The sequence below is a fragment of the Pyrus communis genome, chromosome 3, assembly GCF_041283825.1.
Source record: "Pyrus communis isolate YQ-2024b chromosome 3, ASM4128382v1, whole genome shotgun sequence".
NCBI classification, from domain to species: Eukaryota; Viridiplantae; Streptophyta; class Magnoliopsida; order Rosales; family Rosaceae; genus Pyrus; species Pyrus communis.
This window is the reverse complement of record NC_142567.1, coordinates 18848408-18854287: the sequence shown is the minus strand read 5'-3', so window position 1 is coordinate 18854287 and position 5880 is coordinate 18848408. Positions and strand designations below refer to the sequence as shown.

General features: G+C 35.6%; 1 long non-coding RNA gene across 1 annotated transcript; it reads left to right on the top strand.

Moving 5' to 3' along the window:
- Nucleotides 1-2693: 2693 nt before the first annotated feature.
- LOC148698082 (uncharacterized) lies at nucleotides 2694-5340 on the top strand. The gene is made up of 2 exons (XR_015960822.1): nucleotides 2694-4339; nucleotides 4768-5340. It is a non-coding gene; the product is annotated as an uncharacterized LOC148698082 (long non-coding RNA).
- The last annotated feature ends 540 nt before the right edge of the window (nucleotides 5341-5880 follow it).

The window sequence follows — 5880 nt, the reverse complement described above, 5'->3', positions numbered from 1 at the left end:
AGAAGCCTAACCAAAAAGCTGGCTTCGGATCGCGGGCCAAGGTACAGGGGCCCAACAAGCATGTAGGTTGCAGATAGGCTGGGGCTAGGACAAAGCCTAGCCAGCACAAAGGCTTGCTGATAGGTTGGGCCAAGCTGCAGGCTTGCTGGTAGGCTAGGGGCTTTAGGCCAGTGGAAAACCAACCCAGGCCAAAGCCTGGTTGTTTGTACAGGAGCAGCAAGCCCACGGAGCTGCTGCACGGTGGTCTATGGTGTTGAAACAATGCCATCCTGGTGATGGCATGGCTGCAAGCCAGCTATGTTGGCTCGGCGGCGAGGCCTGGATCAGCGACAAATACCAATTTTATTTTATTTTTTCGAATTCTAGGGTTAAAAACTCTAGTTACTTCTAAATTAATTCTGATTCTTTGCCTCATAAATTCCACATAGCATAATTGCGTATTGCAGGAACAAATATATATATATATATATTGACAAAATATATGAACACATATGCAATATATATAATTGAAAGAAAAATATAAATGTAGGGGGTCATGCATCATGGGGAATGTTGTCATGCTTCATGGTCGTTTCAAATTTATTTTAAGAGTACCTGATTGGTAGAAAACAACAAAATCCTTTAAATTTGTAGAAGATCCTTCTTAGAAAGCCGGAATTGCATCTCCAATGCGTTGTATCATGTCCAACAAAGAAAAACTATATTGAATCAATAGCATGTAGATCAATTCAAAATAATAAATTAATCATAAAAGGAATGATTAAAATGTAATACTCCCTTGATTGAAGTATAAACTCTCTTTAGCGCAGCTTCAAGAGCGTGCCGATAACGTGTGGTAGGCATAATTTACTCAACAATTATGAAGGCCAGAGAGGGAGGGCGCATCACATAGAGAGAAGAGAGATGTGCATTTGTGAGGTGTGTTCTATTTCACCCCCCATTGTGTCTTTATTTATAGTAGTAGGGAAGGTTAAATCCTTACCCCAATAGGATTACAACTCTAATAGGATAATATCTAGTCTAAGAGATATGGTAGAATCCCATAAGGATATCCTCGATATGTTAGGATTTACACAATCACATTCCTAATCTAATAGGACTGCAACAATATATATGTACACATTGAGTTCAACCATTTAAGAAAACGAAGAGAAAGGACTTGCACATGTAATCAAAACACACAACAAATGTTGGCATGCAAAAAATTAACCTTTCTCGAAACACGGTTTAACGTGTGCGTGTGTATTGAGTTCAACCATTTAAGAAAACGAACAGAAAGGACTTGCACATGTAATCAAAACACACAACAAATGTTGGCGTGCAAAAAATTAACCTTCCTCGAACGACGGTTTAACGAATGTTTAAAGATCCACACCCATGCATATCTTGATAGGTGCCGTGTAGTCTAATCCTTGTAGGTATGAAATGTTAAATAGCAAATAAAGACTTTCATTAAGAACCATAAGTGTATATATATCGAAATTGTATGATCGATATTCTAAATGGCATTGATTTTTATTTTTTTACAGAACGGACACATTGTCCTAATTATTGTAATCTTCTACTTACATTTTTTGGCCTGAACATGGTGGAGATTGGTTGTCAACTTGTTATTTCCGAAATTTAAATCTAAGACATCTCACTTACAAATAAAGAGAAGTAGCAATGGATCGTAGTACAACGTAATCCAAAACTTCAAGTAGCTACTTAATTTAAATTCCAAAACTTGATCATTCTCACTTTCTTTGTATTTTCTGGGAACATTATCACTCTGGATTAATTTGAATACCATCATAGCCTTAAAATTTATGTTATCTTGAAAATTTAAGCAATCACTTGCGATAGTAGTTTTTGTGTACGGCTACACGAGCACTCCAAATAAAACTGCTACTTTCAAATTTTTACGTTTGGCCCTTTTTCCTTTTTAAATAAGGCCCTGCATTTTCACTCGCTGCATGCAAGTTACAAGTTCGTGTAATGTTTAGAAAGCAGTAATGATAGTCGATGAAGTCATTGTTAGGTAAAAATTCATGTTAATGGTTATAGACGATTGATGTTTACGTGGTTACGTATTTTTTATTTTTATTTGTAAGTGAGAGTTCACTATAGCACTTACATTTATTTAATACATTATCATCCAACTGACAATGAATATAATTCATGTAAATATACACACACACACACATATACATATTTAATACAATCACCAACTAATTGTCGAAATTGGTGATTGTATTAAATATGTAACTATTGTAACAAATCACATAATAAGAGGTCTTAAATTCAACTAACATGAATGATGGTGAGTTGGTGATAATTTTAATAACAGAAATGCCACATGGCATTATTTTAGTAGTGGAGTTTGTTAGTATAGTTAGAAGGGTATTGTTGTAATTGGGATATATGGCTATATACACATATTTAATACAATCAGCAACTGATTGTCGAAATTGGTGATTGTATTAAATATGTAACTATTGTAACAAATCACATAATAAGAGGTCTTAAATTCAACTAACATGAATGACGGTGAGTTGGTGATAATTTTAATAACAGAAATGCCACATGGCGTTATTTTAGTAGTGGAGTTTGTTATAGTTAGAAGGGTATTGTTGTAATTGGGATATATGGCTATATAAGGGATTGTATAGCTATTGTTTTCATAGAGTTTATTTCGATAACATTCTCTGAATGCTATCAATACATTCTCTTCTCTCAGCCATTGTTTCTTTGTGATTTCTTGTTCTTCTCTATTCAAGTGTCAATATGGTATCGTCGCTGGCTCTGGCTCGTCACCATTTCCGATCCTGAAGAAGTCTTACGCTGATGTATTTGGTGCTTGATTTGGACGTTCGAAGGTCTGAAGAGTGGGTTGCTGAGAAGGTTGAAAGTCGGAAAAAGTGGGTTCTCGTTAGGGAGATTTGCGTTGTGAATCAGGTGAAATCGTTTCTGTTAATGATGCAGTATTGTTTGGGTTTTCTAAAATTGTGGGTTTCTTGAATTCTTGGTATGTATGAAGTAAAAGTTTTGGCTTTTTTTCTTTTCGATTCTTGATGTGTTGATTTCAGAAAGTGTCATTCTTTCTGGGTATATCTTGGAGTATCATTCTCTAAGAGTTGAGGTTTACAATTTGTAGAAATGAAGATAGAAGCTGTTATTCTTTCTGTGAATCTTGGAGTGTTATTCTCTTAAGATTGTGATTGATTTCTGGGGATTTATCAAATTTGTTTGATTTATGTGAATCTTGGAGTGTCATTCTCTCGAGATTGTGATTAAAGAAGTTTGCTGTGATTTGTTTTTGTTCTTGGAGTATCAATCTATGTGATTAGAATATTTTGCTGTGATTTGTATTGGGTGCATTCATTGTCAATGGCGTCTTCATTCAAGATAGAGAATTTGTTGGGTATGCTAACTATAAAACTCAGGGATGACAATTTCGCTATGGGCGTTTCAATTTCAGTCTGTGCTTAAAGGGTATAAACATTTTGGCCATTTTGATGGTACGGTTGTATGTCCATCAAAGTTTGTAGTAAGTCCAAAAACTGGTATCACGAAGGAAATCTCTGCAGCGTTTCTTGAATGGGACTCTATTGATTTAGCTCTTATCAGTTTGTTACTTGCTATTTTAACAAATGAGGCAATGGAATATGTTCTTGGTTGTAGGACTGCTTTTGAAGCATGGACAAATCTTGTTGAACGGTATGCATCTGTTTCAAAGTCTAGAATTAATCATTTGAAGACAAAATTGCATACAATTCAAAAAGGCACAGATAGTATTGATAAGTATTTGTTAAGGTTAAAGAATATTAGGGATCAGTTGATTGTTGCAGGGGAAACAATTTCTAATAATGACATAATGATTACTGGGTTAGCTGGGTTGCCTAAAGAATATGGTGTTATTAGAATTATTATCTTGGCCAGAGAGTCTTCGATTACTCTGAGGGAATTTCGTGCACAATTGCTTGGGACTGGAAGGAAATTGAAGGGGAAATGAGTTTATTATCTCAAAATGTGTCTGCTCTTTTGGTGCAAGGTTCTAGTTCTAGTCAAATTCCTGGTTCTGGTTATCTCATGTATGGTCAAGGATCTGCATCTTCATCCAATCCTCAAAGTCATAGTCACATACCTACTACTACAAGGGGTACAATCTTCCAACAATCACATCTACATCAACCATCTTCTAGGTCTCATCAAGGTTGATTTGAGCCTTAGCAGTTTGGTTCACTACCTATTTCTCCAGGTTATCCTGAAGTATATGGCTACGGTTTTGTGGGACAGTCAAACTCAAGACATCAACAAGGTTTTAAGTCTTAGAATTCTGGTTCCAGGTTCAACAATGGTAATCATTTCAAGCTTAACAACATCAATTATAGGGGTAATAATTTCAGAGGTAGGGGATATACCAATGGTAACAATTTCTACTCTACAGGGTCAAGAAATACACATAATGGTATTGGTTCATGGTCAGGCAATACATAAGCAAGAACAACTGTTGTTATTGAATGTTAAATATGTAATAAAAGGACATAGCTACAAACTGTTTTCACATAAATACAAACAATCATTCTCCTGGCTTTCTTGTGGAATGCCAGATTTGTGGAAAAAGAGGCCACTCTGCCTTAGACTGTTTCCATAGGGGAAATTATGCATTCCAGGGTCAGCCACCACCATCATCAGTGTCTTCCGTGCATGCACAACAAACAAATCAAGTGTTTCCTCAAGATTTGTGGATTGTAGACTTATGTACCTCTCACTATATGACTACAGATATCGGTACTTTGAGTCAAGTTACACCTTTTCAAGGTTCTGAGAACATAACTATGGGTAATGGATCCAGTTTACCAATTCAAAACATTGGTTCTAATTCAATACAAACCAACAATCATTCACTCATACTCAGCAAAGTTCTTCATGTTCCAAAAATTGCAAGAAGTCTTCTTTCAGTTAAGCAATTATGTGCAGATAACCATAGCTGGTTGATATGTGATGAAAGTGGTTTTTTTTTTGTGCAAGACAAGAAGACAAGGGAGGTGTTGTATCACGGAAGGAGTAAACCAGAAGAATTATTTCAAATACCAATATTTCATACATCAGAAGGTTAAAGTCTGCTACAAAAGATCTAGTTGCTTACTTGGGGAAGATGGTGAAATCTAGTATATGGCATCAAAGATTGGGACATCTTGCCAATGATACTATGATTACTATGTTGAAACAGTGTAAAGTTTTACACAAGTTAGATGATACACATACTACTTGTATTTCTTGTATTCAAGGAAAGATTTCTAGGATACCTTTTCCTATTAGAAATGACAGATGTTTGATTCCTTTTGAGAAGGTTCATTGTGATGTTTGGGGTCCTACTCCTATCAAATCCTTAGAAAGATACATATACTATGTACTGTTGGTTGATGAATATACAAGATTTACTTGGATATTTGCCATGTGCATTAAGTCTGATGTGTATGAAATCTTCGCTACCTTCTACAATTTTGTTCAAACTCAATTTGGGATATCAATTAAAGGATTACAAATAAATGGTGGGGTGAATTTACTAGCTAGAGATTTACATCATTTCTGGCTGCAAAAGGGTTATGCAATTTATTTCATGTCCTTATACTCCTCAATAGAATGTCATATCTGAGAGGAAGCATAGACACATTGTGGATGCTGCACTCACTCTCTTAAATGTTGCTGGTTTAACTAGTGAGTTATGGTATCTTGCATGTGCTCATGCAGTGTTTCTGATTAACAAGATGCCACGTAAAACCTTGTCATTTAGCTCTTCATATCTTCTTTTATACAACAAGGTACCTGAATTGCAGTCTCTAAGAATTTTTGGATCATCAATATTTCCCAGGATAAAACCCTATAATAGCAATA